Consider the following 15,825-nt stretch of genomic DNA (forward strand, 5'->3'; position numbering starts at 1 on the left):
GCCATTGTCTGTGTGCTTCATAAAGTATCACTCTGGGTAGAAGAGGAGGAGGAGGAAGGTGAAGAGGAGAGGGGATCAAGGAGTTCTTGAATTAAAGAGCCTCTGCGCTTTTCTCTCACCTTTTAATCCACCACCTCACTCTTGTTATCCCTCGCCACTTTCTTCATTTCTTCCTCCAGAAATAGATCCCTCTGAGATACAGACTTGGGACAAAGCATTTGTGTGTGAGAGTGAGTGTGTGTGTTTTGGGGAAATTCAAAGCTTTTGAAGCTGAAAGCCCAGGGAGGACTGGGTGGGCCTGCTGCAGATGTGCTGTGTGTGCGCGGGTGTGTGTGTGTCGTAGAGAGAGAAGGGAGGATCGAGCCTCCAGGATAATGACCATGACAGCCGTCCAACAGGCTCGACCCCCTGCTGTCTTTTAAGTCCTTGTTTAAGGTTTGGCTTCGGCTCCTGCTTTGAACTGCAACAATAATTCCCTCGACACGCAAGGCCAAGATGCATTTGGCAACATGTCATCTCATCCCTCTGACCAGCAGAAAGTAAAGCTCGCTCCATCACAACTTGATTACCCTGTGTCTACATTCACATATATCCTAGTAGACTAAACACCTGCTGTGTTATCAGTTAACCGGAGAAGATCCTATTCATGAAATTGAGGCAAGACATCAAGTAATTGGACAATTGAGTGAAAACTTGATTAGTGTATGGCATTTTTCTTCTTTTTTTTGCAGTACTGAATATTAGCTTCAGCTTTCTAGCCAGACTTTGCTTCAATAAACTAATTCTGTCGGGTGCATGAATAGTTGCGAGCTTAACTCTAGTTACAGATCTTGTTATAAAACTTGGGGAATTTTTGAAGAGGTGCTTAGATCTTGACTCACCAACAAAAATGTATCAACCAAATTGAAAATGGCAGCCTTTTACCATGGTGTCGTGGTTTTACACATGAAGACATGTCAGAAGCAGCTTGTTTTCCACTGAATAGAATAATTTAATCACAAACTAATAAAAGAAGTTGTTTATTGTTGCTTTAAGACCATTTCAGCATTTCATTAGAGGCGAGTTTACAAAATTAGAAACAAAACATTGAAACACCCTTCTACTTAAACTATGCTCTACTGTGGTGAATCATAATCATTTGTCAGAGGTTCAAAAATGCATTGCTTTGCTGCTTACAAATTGTTGTAATTACCACTGTGGTTGAATAGAAATCACAGTTACAGGCAAACAATTATTACCGCCGCTGCCCTTCCATTCCAGCTCCTCTAAAACAAACACATTAATCTCTTTAAGAAGTTTCTTTTTCAGAACAGAAAATTTCTTTTAAAATCCCTGAAAAGGATGTTGGAGCAAAAAAAGCAAGTGTAACAGTAAAAAGACCAAATACAAACCAGGTGAACTTTGGTGGTATGTTTCATAAAGGTTTGTTTGATCAGAGAGGGATGTAGGTCCAAATGTAATTGGTTTTATGTTGACTGAATAAAACGATTTCAGGAATGATCTTTATGAAACTTAATAAACCTTTTATTCTTCCCTATTCTTTTTAGTGGATTTTAATTATTGCTGTATTGATATGATAGAGCATATCATGAACTTTCATGAGAAGGTCCTCGGTTCAACTCCCAGCCTGCTGTCTTTCTGCATGGAGTTTGCATGATCTCCCCGTGCATGGGCTCTCTGCAGGTGCAATCCAAAAATATAAGGTAAATTTAATACTCTTAATGTTACGTTGTAATATTTTTAGAACATGATGTTAGAGCTTCTGCTGTTCACCTGATGACCCTGCTGTTACTGTGATGTTCTTGAAAGAGCAAACCACCTACTTGGTTGCTGGTTCGATCCCTGCTTGACATGCCTCTGTCATTGTATCCTTGGACTAGACCCTTCACTTGCCTTGCCTGCTGGTGGTGGTGGTGGTGCATGGCAGCCTCACTTCTGTCAGACTTTGGAGTTCTCTGGACGTGATAAGGCGATGTACAAGTACAAAGCCATTTGTTTCAACTGAAAGTTCACTTTTTACGCAAAGAAAAGACCAAAACATAAAAAATTGCAATTTTTACCAACTAGCAAAACATTCACTTTTTACATGATAATGACTTAACATTTTGGACTGACCCAGCTCAGTATTCTGCATTCTGGTACCTGATTCTTTATGCATCCTAGCATGCTTGCCTACAAAACTGTAGAGCAGCAACCAGCTGGAAGACTAGGTACTTGAGAAAAGATGAAAGAACACACAAGAAATTTGTTTTTAATTTCCTGTGGATGACTTGCAGGTTCTGACCTGCTACTAAATCTGGCTGTCTTCCTGACACATTCAAGGGTTAACCTCCACTTCCCCCTGATCTCATCTCTTCTAAAGAATTCCCAACCTCCTGCTCCTTTCGGATGTCTATTAGATTACATTGGCTTTTCCTCTCAGCCAGTGACTTCCTGCCCTTCAGGGAACTTGAGATAAGGACTAGCTCTCTCAAACGCATTTCTGTAGATACAACTTCAACAAATTTCATCTCTGAGCTCTGTCTGGAAAACAAAATCCACAAACAACAAAAGATAGAGGCTCAAAAATAAACAATCTTAGAAGCAGTGGGGACACAACTGCTCAAGGCGGTGTTTGGCGGAGCTTTGTGACCTAACGGTGCGGGAAGAGAGGAGATAAACAAAACAGACAATTTTCTGTCATCTCTGAGAACCCAATAAAACAAAACAGTCCTCTCCGCTTCCCTGTCCATGAAAAGATCTGCAGAGATGTCCGCAGGAAATTCCACTTCCCCTGTGCCGGGAATGTCCTGGGAGGGTTTTATCAGCAGTGTACTGAAGTTTGAGTTTATAATAAGAGAAAGCAAAGATGGAAATGCTGGCGGAAACATTGTGTCCTCCTGCTAGTATTAAGAAACTGTGGAAAAACAGTATAGGATTTAGTTAATTTGTCTTTATAACACCTGATATGTATAGCTTCAGTGTTTCAGAGGATGATCCGGTCCAATACTTTTACCCTGACCTTTGGCGTCTCTCAGGGTTGTGTTATAGGATCAGTGACATTTCTTTTCTTTGGAATATCTTTAGAATAGAAATATTCATTTCAAATGCCGTAATCATTTTGCAGATTGTATATAGTTATTCTCCTTTAGGGGAGAGACAGAGAAGCTTGATTTATTTCACAGATATTCTAACTCATATTAAAACTGTCAGGACATAGTGACAGTTTAAACAAACATATTTTATGAAAGCTGCCTACTGCAGCTTTAAAGACTTCATCCAAGTTCAAGCTGATCAAGAGAAAATCTGGAGAAAGTAGAATGTTCTAAAAGTGGAAATAACGCCCAACTACTTTAAAAAACTCTCATTTGTCGTTTTCACTGAAAAATGCAATTTTACCAGTTGTCGTAATGTGTTAACAAAAGCATCTTTTGAGAAGGAGTGTCTTCTTACACCATCTTTTACTAGCTTGTGGTAACAGTGGTGTAACGTTTGACATCACTGCTTATAAATGGCAGGGATGAGTGTTTTCAACATCAAACTCATGTGACAAGAAAAAATGTACAGAAAAATGCTGCCCAAACTAGTTATAATTTTAACTGTGCTGATTTGAAATATTATTGATTTATATCTGTAGTAAAAACAATCCATTTAGAAGTTCAATGTCTGTGTTGTTTATCTCCTTAATGAATTTCTTACACCAAAAATACTATTTAGTTGCCCTATTTTAAGCTTTAAGGTCCATAAAAATGTGACAAATGCCATAAAGTTCAAAACAACCTCTAAAATGACTGATGTGGATAACAGCATTTGTCTGTAATAGGACAGCAGTCTTTTCAAGCTGATCCTACTACAACACTGGTCTTTCATTTCTCTATTTGCAGTTCAATAATCTGCCATTAGGGGGCGTCTCAGCCTTCCCTCATGTGTGAACTGAGTTTTGGGTGTTAAACTCTGGTATGAAGTATTTATTTGCCTCCCATGTTTTTGTTTCTAACTGAATATGAATGAATGGGAGCACATTTGCGTGCAAGACTAAGCTCATTTGTGTTTGTGTGAATCTTTCTTGGGAGGGGGAAACGTGCTGCCTGCCTGTGCATGTGGACACAACTGCCTCCATCTGTGTGCAGCTGCTTGTGTTTTGTGTCGGTATTGTGTGTGTGTGCATGTGTGTGGGTCAGGCATTAACTCCTATCTATTTACAGAACGGCTATGTTTGGCCAATACTTCCTGACTTCCTTGCTCTTGGCAAACACACAGACAGCTACAGTTGGCGTATTGTTTTAGAACCGGGGCGAGATTGTTGGTACTTGAAAGAGATTTGGGCTTGCTTGTGTTTGACTTTTGCGGTGTGTCTGTTTGATATCGATCATAAACGATAACACAGCTGAAGGAAGGAAAAAGCATCTCCTGCCGAAGCTCCCTGTTCTTTTATGTTGAGGTGGAAGAGAACAATGCTGTAAGGTCCAGCAGATATGCCTGTTTTACTCTCCCTGTTCTCTTGTTTATAAAAACACACAGGGCCTTCAAGCTCTTCATCTTTCTCTCCCAAAAATTAATTTATTTCCTAACTTGGCCTTGTGTTTTGACATGTTTGAAAGATTAGCAGTGATTCTAGCCTAGAGATTGACTCTTCTGCTCGAGTCCGTAACTAAGACAAGTACAAATAATATACCTCAGCAAACATGTGACATCAGTTTGCCACTTTTTTGACCGTGACCATGCTGACCTCTGCTGGAGGTTTTTGAGTTTGCAGAAGACTGATTTGCATTATTAAACTCAAATAAGATATTTTATGTAAATCTCTCTAAATGCTAATACAATATAAAAGACAAAAACTTTAACTCACATCTTATAACAGATAAGATACATTGCCATACTTTAGTCACAAATTTCAACAAAATGCTGAATTTCAAAGTGATGAAGCCACAAAACTCAGAGGAGACAAAAATCAAATTGTAAGCACATGGTGTTGATAACCCACATTCATGTAAAATCCATATGTTCAGATTTTTTTGTTTCCTTGGTTTGTCTGCGATCTTCCCTTTGGACAGCAGGTGTTGGGTCTATTCTGTTGTTCAGTTAGGTTTCCTGCATTTATAATTCAAAGTTTCTGAATTAATTTTGGATTGTCCTTCACCTCGTCCTTTCATTTCTGTGTTGCTTTTACTCCTGTTTCAGTTTTCCTATCTCCTGTTGATTCTCTAATGTTCTGTTTGTCTGCTACTTTCTGGTTTGTGTTTTGTTTCATTTTACCAGTAACAATACAATGCATACTTTCAGAGGCAGAAAATAATCTATTTGATTCTTTCAGTCTCTAATTCTTTTCACAGTCAGCTGCTCCAACTTTGGTTAATTAATATCCACCTGTCTCTTCTTCCAGTAATATCCACCCCTCTATATATATACTCTTCCTTGGTTCTTCAGTAACTGTCAGCTCAAAGGGCTATTGACTTTTGATATTTCATTAAAACTGTTGCATTTAGTTATTATTTGGCTTTGATCGTTTTTATTTACTTTTAAATGCATTTATGTTGCAACTTTTTGTGTGCTGCTTTTCAGTCTTTTTGGTTTCAATCAAATTATGAACATCTTTCTTTTTGCAGCTAGTTTTCATTTTATGTAAGAGGCATTTTTTCTGTAACTGGCTAACATGTGTTGCAGTGATGTACAAAAACAGTTGGTGCTGGTCAAAAAAATAAATTAACTGAAGTTATTTTGCAGCAGAGGAAGAAGTTGTTTATTTAACTTTAAGGAATTCAAACATAAATGCTACATTTCGGCTACTGAATAAAACACTGAATTATTACCTTTACTGACATGATGGTAACTCCGAGGCTACAGCTATTTTCTGCTGCATTGGATTTTCTTGAAACAATTATCACAAACAAAATCTGTAGGAGCTTAGCATATTTGTTTGCTCTGTCACACTGCAACAAGCTGTACTGAAGAATCAGCTTCAGTAAAGGAAAAAATATTTTAATATTTTATGTTCTGGAACTTAATGTCTGTAAAGTTACCTGTCAATTTTTCTTTTCTATTAGTTTATCCTTAGAAACTCCTATTACTTTATAAATTGTGGAGTACACAACTTTTTACTGTAGCAATACACAACACTGCCTAAATTATTTTTCTCAGAATATTAGGGGTATTTTTAGAGAGTAGGCATGTTACAGGATACTTCCTGGATTTTACTGTCTACTTTAGCAGAACTAACATGGTATTTTCCCAGAATTTACAAGGCTCTTTTCACAATGTAACATTTCTTTCCTGGAATGTGACAGACACCTTTGCAAACTTTCAGCCCAGAAGTACCCAGTAAGTCACAGGGAAATAACCTGTACATTTTAGAAAACGTAGCCTGTCAGATCAGGAGGGAGTCTGTAAAATCCAGTGAAGTAACATTTCATTTCAGAAAATACTGCAGAACTTATAAGAAAGTAAGCTGTTTAAGTAACTATTTAATACTATTAGTGGTGTTTAAGTTCAGGAAAAGGGACCTGTAAACTTGGGTTTAATATGCAAATTTTAAAACAGAGACTTGTGCCTTCAGATTACATTTGTTGTGAATTGGAGCTATGTAAATAAACTGAATTGAACTATGTTAAAGTGAAGTACCCCATGAGTTTTGAAAAGCACTGGGAGGCAAACTGTAAATTTAAGATACGCTTTGGTTGTATTAACTACTGATTACAATTAAGACAACCAGATCTATTATTTCCAAGTTTCAAGATGGATTAGAATTATTTTAGCTTTGAACATTATCTAAACAACTGTATAAGTCATAATATATTAGACATCCATAGAAGTATTATATTCCTTTGTGCAAAAGAGCACTGCAAAGCACCTAGAAAAAAAAACAGAACTCTAAAAACTACAAACCAAGGAAATACCTGCACACAAACACTTTTACATTACCTGCAGAGTCAGAAGATAACTTTGCTACACCAGCAAAGACTCTGACACACTTCCAGGTATACACATATAACTTCCAGCCTTGTCACAAATCTGCCAGCTCAATTAATCAAGCTGTTCCCTGGAGGGCTAACCGGAGCCAGCCTCGAAGTCCCACTGACGTGCCTCCCACACCGCTCTCCCCAGGATGACAGGAGGAAACAAGCGTCGCCACATCACAACCTGAGCAGACTGCTTTGTGACATCTGGACTGCGGATAATGTGAGAACAGAATGAGGCTGAAAGAGATGCAACGAGGGAGATATATTCTTTTCTTAGCTGGGAATCCCATTACCTCTCATTACATAAGGGTATTCATATGTGTATCATTACAGGGATTATTTCTTAATTTCTAAAAAGAAAAAGAAAGTGTGTGTATTTTATTTTACCAAGCTTCTCCAGGTCAGACTGATGTATTGCCTTAAATGACTTGGACATTCAGTTAATTATTTTAACAAAAAAAATAGTTACTTAAATCAGATTAAAACTGATTCTTTGATTTGGCTTTTTTTTTTTTTTTGCCAGATTGAAACGTAAATAAAACAAACATAATTAAATCTTTCTGAAAAATAAACCTATGGTTTGATTCACAACACACTTTTAGGGGAAATTAGATTATTTTCCATTTATAATATTCTATGAATACTGAAGATCTACTGTATATGTAAAGAAACTTAAATCCACAGTTTACTGCGGTAGCGTAATGCCACATTGGAAATCATGATTAAAGTTTTTTTTTTAATGAAATCAAAAATTCTACATATGAAGTTATATATATGTATACATCATTTTCATAAAAATATCACTAAACAAAATACACACAGAGAATCAGTGGCAAGGCACCATGCATGGCATGTAGTGTCTCAAAATGACAAATTGAACTAAATCAGATACTAGTGTACCTTAAGAGAGGTTGGTTTGTGATCAAAAATAATATCAGACAGATCATCACAAGATTTGTTAAAATTTGTGAGATAACCAAAATATGGAGCCTTGCTGCATACAATTGTGCCAGTAGATCAGGTCAAGGTTCACCCCCCAAATAACCGTGTCCACAATACAGTGTTGAAGGCCAGTCTGCTGAACCTTACTCATTGACATCTAATCAATTTGCAGTCAGACAATTAGTTTTTATTGGAAGGTTTCTTGGTGTTGAGATAGTAATCACTTTAGTCATGTTTTGCATAGGACATGCATGGATAGAACAGAAAATCTCGGCCTGAATTTGAACCAGGGATCTGCTTTACAGCAACGGTAACAACTGTGCGGTTGTGCTGCTCTAAACATTAGTTACGAAAAAGTTGTTGTCTAAGAAAAAAAAGCAAAACTTAATTCCAGTACAGTCCCCAATCCTGATAAACAAGTGGCAATAGTGTTGAAAATGAACTTGTTAGAGCAGAAACCTTCAGCAGGATGGGCAGCCATCTGCTTGAAGAGTCGAGAGGACACTAAAGAGTAATGAGGCTTTAGCAGCATAATTAATGTTTACAAATTACACCAGTGATTGCTCATGAATTTAAAAAGGAAGTCCATGACTGGCCAAAAAAAATCAGTATTTCATTTCTCTTTAAATTATATATAAATAACTATGTCCAATAAGTATTTATAATATGTCCCTAAACAATCACTTATAACCTGCAGCCTCCATAAAAGTTCTGAATTTGTTGGCTGTATTTCTGAAACAAGTGTGTCCTGTTTATTTAATGTTAATTTGCTTAGATAAAAACTTTGCAATTGTTGTTTTTGGAGAGAGAATAATGGAAATGCACAGCTGGAGGAATGTACTTGCCAGAAATTATAATTTTCTTGTCAACTAATGTTTCAAAGTGTTCACACACAAACAAAGTTTAATTTCGCTAAATGGCTTATTGTAGCCTCTCTGGGATTAGGACATGCTAATTTAGCATCCAGCAAATCAGCTTCATGGTTAAAGAAGCTGCATAAGTTATATTATGCCTGTTTACATTCATTGAAGAGCTGCAGTATCAGTCACCATTGTGTACTGTCAACATTTCCTTGAGGAAAGTGTTTAACCTGGGCTGCACAGTGGCGCAGTTGGTAGCACTGTTGCCTTGCAGCAAGAAGGTCCTGGGTTCGATTCCCGGCCGGGGTCTTTCTGCATGGAGTTTGCATGTTCTCCCTGTGCATGCGTGGGTTCTCTCCGGGTACTCCGGCTTCCTCCCACAGTCCAAAAACATGACTGTCAGGTCAATTGGTTTCTCTAAATTCTCCCTAGGTGTGAGTGTGTGTGTGCATGGTTGTTTGTCCTGTATGTCTCTGTGTTGCCCTGCGACAGACTGGCGACCTGTCCAGGGTGTACCCCGCCTCTCGCCCGGAACGTAGCTGGAGATAGGCACCAGCAACCCTCCCGACCCCATTAGGGACAAGGGTGAACGGAAGATGGATGGAAGTGTTTAACCTTTGGCAGCATAAGGTTGTGGCAGATCACAGCAGGTGGATTTGATAGTGCGTTTGGAAATGCCCTGGAGAGAGTTTTGAATTCGACTGCAGAGCCAAAGAGGATGCCCTGACCTTCTCTGACATTTGGAGAATAGCAAAGTGGTTTGGAGCTGTCACTCTGCTGTCCATCTGTTCACAGAGCTGCACGTTGACATCACACCAGCAGGTGGCAGGAGCGCACTGCTCCGACTGCAGCAGACTTTCTGTATGAAGGGATGCAAGGGCTGAGCTTGGCTGGCAGTTCAGGCATTATCTCACCCAGTTTGGTTCCATTACACCGACAGAAGGAAAGAGAAGCTGACTCACAGAACCAACAGAGAGAGAAACCGGTCTACTTCAAACTTTATTGAAAGGCTAATTACAGTCAAAGTTGTTTTTTTAGATACAGTCAGTGTAAGAATACCTGGCAAGCTGAAACTTCAGCTTGCCAGGTATTCGTTTTTGCAGTATCCTCAGAAATCATTCTGATGAAAGAAGAGCCTGTACTTCTGGGAATCAGTCCATTCAGTTTAGGTCAGGATGCATTTTTCCTTCATAAATTATTTTACATTTAATGTCACAATCTTTACACAAAGTAGTTATAGTTGATTCTCATTTCTATTTAACATGAAGCCTTGCATCTCTTCTGAGGACTCAACAAAGCTAAGGACTCAACAGAAACCTCTAAAAAAACATCATACTTTTGCATCCAGAGTGCATTAGAAAAAAGTTGCCAAGAGATTGACAGCAGCTTTGAAGCAGCTTGGCTGTCTTGTACATGTAACAACAGTCTCCTTTATTCTTCTTGGATCTTGGCTGTGGGACAACAAGGACAGACAGAAGCCTTTTCTTGCAAAGAAAATCTTCCAAGTTTTGTAAAAACATATTTAAAGTCTCCCTACATTTGGAAAATGTGCTATGGATTGATAAAACCAAGGTTGAACTTTTCCGGGCCTGAAAAAAAGGATGTTTGGCAGAAAAACAACAAAGCAAATCACCAAAGGAACAATGTTCTTACAGTGAAACATGGTGGAGGCAACAGCAAACTCTGAGCTTAGTTTTCTTTTCTTCGTTTTTTCAACTGGAACTGGAGCTTTTTTCAAAGTGGAGGGAAATATAAACAGCTTCTATGTGAAATCAGAATATTAAGAGGAATATCATCAATTAGGATAATAATGACTCAATGGAAGCATCCACAAATAACTTAAGCATAAAAAAAAGTTTTAAACCAACCTCGTTGTCATTTTTAATGTCACACACTGAGAATTTTAAGTGGGACAGGATTGGGAAGTATTTTTGTTGAAAAGCAGACAGTAACAAAACAAACCCTCAAGACAATAAAATGACTTTTGAGTAACTCCTATCCATTTCTATAAAAAGATCTCTCATTTCAGCCAACTCTGGAGTTTAATGTGGTCTCATGGGAAAATGTGAATTAGGCAGAAAGGCATCCAGCATGACCCACAAAGTAATGTCTTGAAGTTAGAAGTTTGAAGTTTTAGAACTTTTACCCCAGCACTACATTTGTGTGGTCTGCAGACAGAGCAGGACTCGTGGCCTAGTAAGCCAGTAAATAACATCTTTCTAGATGTGGAAATGGGTCAGGTGGAGTGTGGGTCAGAAACGAGCACCAGCTCCTCAACCCTCTTCAGGAAGAATCAGGTATAGAAAATGGAGGGATGAAGAATAATTATAAGACTTGCCCACTTCCTCTCCAACTTGGAGTCATAATTTTGGCATAAAATTTCTAATAAGGCGTGAAATTATAGAGTGGTCACTGAATTAAGTGTAAATGAGGTACGTGCTGTATGTATTAGGCATGTCTTTCTGCAAGAGAAGTCTTGGGGACCATTTTCCACCAAAGTGATGTATTTTTTAACCAGCAAATCATGTCCAAAAATTACTTTCCACAACCATCCATCATTATAAACCAGCATATATTAACAACCATTTCTACTGCTTATAAAAACCCAAGCAATACAAGAGGTTTCTGTTGTAGCAAATTGTCTTTTGGAACCAATTTACTACCTGGCAGAAAGAGAAGGGAGTATGCAATATTACTGTCAAATTGTTTGGATCAAAGATTGAATTAAACTAAATTTACTAAATAACATGGAAACTCAGAATGAACCAAATGTCAAAGCGAGGACAAAAACAAAGCTCGACTTTCTTCTCCTCATGTCAGAGGAAGGTCAGAAAATTCTTTCCATCCTGGAGACAGCTGTGGCAAGAATGCACAATGTTATTGGAAACAGATACCATGAGTGGAATATTTCTATTCTTGATTAATCTCACTGTGTCAGGTCATACGTTCATCTTCAGTCTTTGTGGATCTCCAGAAGCCAGCATCTAAACAGCTGCTCCAAAAGACATGCCTTTGTCACATTCATGACCTGTGCAGAGACGTCTTCCACCTAAACTTCTAAATCACCGATCCGCTCCCATTCAGAGTCTTTGAGGACAGCAGCACTGCAGCAACTTGGGCTTTTGAGTTCAGTTAATGGCACAGGTTAACATTTTGGGCTAAATTAGCTGTGTATGCAAGGGGCTGTCAAGTTTTGACAGCAATGCTCTCAAAGTGCTGCAGTCCCCGAGTGAAATATCACCCATGACTCATTGCTTCGTCTGCCATTTTCTTTCTGAGTAATATTTAAGTGACATTAGGAAGTTGGTTGCAAGATTGCTTCCTGGAATCAGTTCAGTGCCACTGAAGTGCAGTGATATATTTTCCGTGTTTGACCTGTTTACGGTGGAACCATATTGGATGTGATCATTGGAGCAGCATCCATATATTAAAGTGCCAGAGGTTTTAGTCTTGCATAACAGGAACGACAGATGACATGAGTCACAGCTGAAAAAAAGAGGTATATTTAGCTATACATAAATCCCCTTGGTGATGAGACCATATTTATGAGTATTAGGATATTAATGATGCATACACAGTTGAAACCAGATATTTACAAGCATAAAAATACTCAATCTTTTTTCCAGTGGCTGGCACATCTCACTAAAAAGTTAGTTATGCTAATCCTGAGCACTAATCATAAACACGAGGAATTCTTAAGTCAATAACCAAAACATCAACACAAATGTCACACTTTATTTAACTGAAAGTTTACAAAACATCTAAGCAAATTACTGCTTTAGAATTGGTCCAAAAACAAGCTAAGCATGCTAAACATTTTCAATGTTAGCAAAAGTGGTGAAGCTCTAAATGAAGGATTAGCTCTGCTATTGGCTTTTTCTTACATTGACAATAAAGCATTTTCTGATTTAGGTCAATTAGCGTTACCAAAATGATTCTTAAATGACAGAATGGGAGAAATTTTTTTCTTAACTGTTTTCCAAAGTTAGAATTCCATTACTATTTTTAATTTTATTTTGAGTTGGGCTCAAATGTTTTGGGAATCCTTCTTGGTTTCAATTTTAGTTGATTCCTTCTGATAGCACTGGAGTAACTTCATTAAGTAATGGGGAAAAAATCACTAAGACTTTGTAAGTCTCTCAAAACCCCAAAGTAAGGAGTTTCAGCCTAGTTCTAAGTTCTAATGTCTACGTTTAAACATGGGAGGGGGATGGGGGGGAGATGAAAAAGGAGCTGAAAGAAGATTCAGTACCAGCCTTGATTCATCAGCTTTCAGCCCCTGAATCACCACAACAGAACTGGAAGATAGTGCCTTTCTTCCACTTATTTGGAAGGAGGCAAACCCGTTTTTCCATTGAAAGGAAAGAAATTTAGCGTATGTTTTACTGGCGACTTGTCTGTAGTTTGTCCTTCTGTAATACTTCACATGATTTCTCATTAATTTATCATGGGTATTTCCAGTATAGTATAACAATTATGAGTCAGTAAAAGTTGATAACTGGTACTTATTCCACAAAATATGATCAGGGATTTCTTAGTTGTTGTTGTTCTAAATTTATTCATCAGTAACTTTTGTGGGAGAAAACCCATTTTTAGCTGTTCTTTCAAGCAGTTACCACAAACTACATTTCCTGTAACTGGAAAGTTTTACCTCTATAAAAATTGGTTTTGGCAACTGCCGATTACTACTGCATTTGACCATGCCATTTCAAACTAAAGAGATTTAAAAGTTTTATATCCAGCATCAATATAATAAAACAAAACCCCAAGTATTTTATATTTCAGTGTTGAAAACTATTTAATTTCTCACACCTTGTTTAAAAAATTCCACAGCTACACTTGGTTGTCTTTCGAACAGCAGACGCTTCCATCATTTGTAGAGCCTTATTGATTTTACATCTGCTTGCAACCGGCATCCGATGATGTCTGAAGGGATGAGAAGCATCACTGGCGATCGGGTGACCTCCTGGTGTGGAGGAGAGGTGTCGACCTGTCACTTTGCACCAAACGCTTGTCACTATGCCTGACTGCAAAACCGGCACACGTCTGCTGGTCTGACCGGCTCGACTGAGGCTGAAGGGTTTGGGGAGTAAGTCATTTCAGTGCACCAAATGGATTTCTATAATCAAAATTTCAAGGGCAGTGGAACTGAGAGTAAAGCTCTCTGCTGTACGAGTGTTTGATGCTCACAACTTAGAAATACACACAACTTCTCAAAGTGTTGAAATGGGCTTTGTCTTAACATATAAATCAAACAATATATGCTTTGTGAATACTAAGCAGGTGAAGAACTTTTTTTTTATGTGGCAAATAAGTTTGCTGGGATGTAGAAAAGTCTGCAATGTTTATTATAGAGTTGAATAAGAAAATTAAATAATTATTTAAGTAAACCTAACAAATTGTAGTAAATTAATTTCTTGGTTTAGTTTATTTCAAACATAGCAAAAATATATGTATGTATATATATATATATATATATATATATATATATATAGTTTTATGTTTGAAATGGGTTAGGAAGAAATATGAACCTGTTAAACATATAAAAATCTACCCCAGCATCTCAATATCAAAGGATCCTTTGGCAGCCATTGGGCATTATACTTGTCATTAAACATTCCAAATTGGTAATAAAACTATTAATATAAAAATAGGTTTACAATACATAAACAGTGCATCTGCAAAACATTCACAGTGCTTCACTTTTTCCACATTTTATGTTACAGCCTCAATAAAATAAATGTTAAAAAAAAATAACAATCATATTTACGTAGTTAAATGTACAAGATGTTTTCTATCTTTAAAACCTTTAGTAATCCATGGATTCTTTGTGTATTTAGGTTTCTTGCTGAAGTGTTTTTTTGGGGAAATATCTATCATGTAATATTTTGAAGATAATGTTAGATAAAACGTATAAAGTATAGGATTAATTGTATTTGCATTCACATCATCTGACACTGGGTAATTTTAAAAATAGTCAGCTTTGTAGCTGGTGGTTCAGATGCTGATTTTTATTATTAAATTTATTACAACATGAACAAGCATGGCTTGTTATGTTAGGATGAAGTGCAATGAAAAATGCTATTAGTGGAGATATTTTAATAAGATTAATTTGAGAAATAAATGTCTGGGTTTTTTAAGGCTCAAGGCTGCTCCCTGACTCAGGAAATAATCTGTCTTCTGAGCTCAGACTTGTTTTAATTACCTTAATGTACATCCGGGCAGAAGACAAAGCCTTGACTATGGAGTCTTTTCTGGAGTATTTCTGAGAGCAAGAATGAACAAAATGTTAGGTTAGGTTATAGACTTACTGGGCTGCAATGATTTGACTAGACGGTAGCACTTCATCAACCCTCAAAACAAATGTATTCAGCTTCAATTAAGTCAGTTACAATTAATAATGTTGATTGTTTTTAATTGGTTTTGCCTCAATATTCACGTCCTGGAGCATGATTGAAATTAAAATCAATCACATTCCTTTGCTTATTTCTTCTTCCAAACAAAATGACATGAGAGCTTCTGACACACAAGTCTTCATATCGCTTTCAGAAAAGGAGACACTTTTCCCGACATGCTGCATCGCATGTCAGCCTGAATCACTTTCCTCTCACTCCATTTGCTGCTTTTTCCAAATCAGCTCCCCATCTCAACGCTTGCTAATGTCTGTTCTATCCTTTTGGAGACTGTACTCCTTCTGCGGAGGGAGATTTATTTTTTCACCTCCAAGGAATGATGGCAGCTATCCAGCTTGTGTCAGCTGGAGTTAAGGCCCTCTTCCTGCTGCAGCAGTGATGTCTGTCTGGGTTAGCTGCTCTGGTGGAAAGAAGCAGAGGGCTTGTCTTGGCCCATATATGGCAAAACAAGCTGACTTAGCCTTAATCTAAGGTGCTTTGTTTATTTTTATTTATCAATTATTTTAAATAATTATTTTTATAATAATTATCATAATTATTCTTTTAACTTTCTGACTGCATTGCTTATCTGACAATAAGGCAAAAGATTGAAGTTGCTTGTCTCGCAGAATTGTAGAACGTTTTGCTTTTTCATAGAGTGACACAAGTCTAACAAAGTCAATGGCTTTACAGACA

General features: G+C 37.5%; 1 long non-coding RNA gene across 2 annotated transcripts in view; it reads right to left on the minus strand.

The window, feature by feature from the left end:
• Nucleotides 1-15,825, minus strand: part of LOC114139719 (uncharacterized) — a 120,418-nt gene that overhangs the window by 75,110 nt on the left and 29,483 nt on the right. The window contains exon 2 of one of the 2 annotated variants that reach the window (XR_003594492.1): nt 6,898-7,139. This is a non-coding gene — a long non-coding RNA (uncharacterized LOC114139719). Of the gene's footprint in view, nt 1-6,897; nt 7,145-15,825 lie in introns of both variants that reach the window. The other variant, XR_003594493.1, reaches the window with a different exon arrangement.

This window comes from Xiphophorus couchianus, chromosome 23 (genome assembly GCF_001444195.1).
Source record: "Xiphophorus couchianus chromosome 23, X_couchianus-1.0, whole genome shotgun sequence".
Classification (NCBI taxonomy): domain Eukaryota; kingdom Metazoa; phylum Chordata; class Actinopteri; order Cyprinodontiformes; family Poeciliidae; genus Xiphophorus; species Xiphophorus couchianus.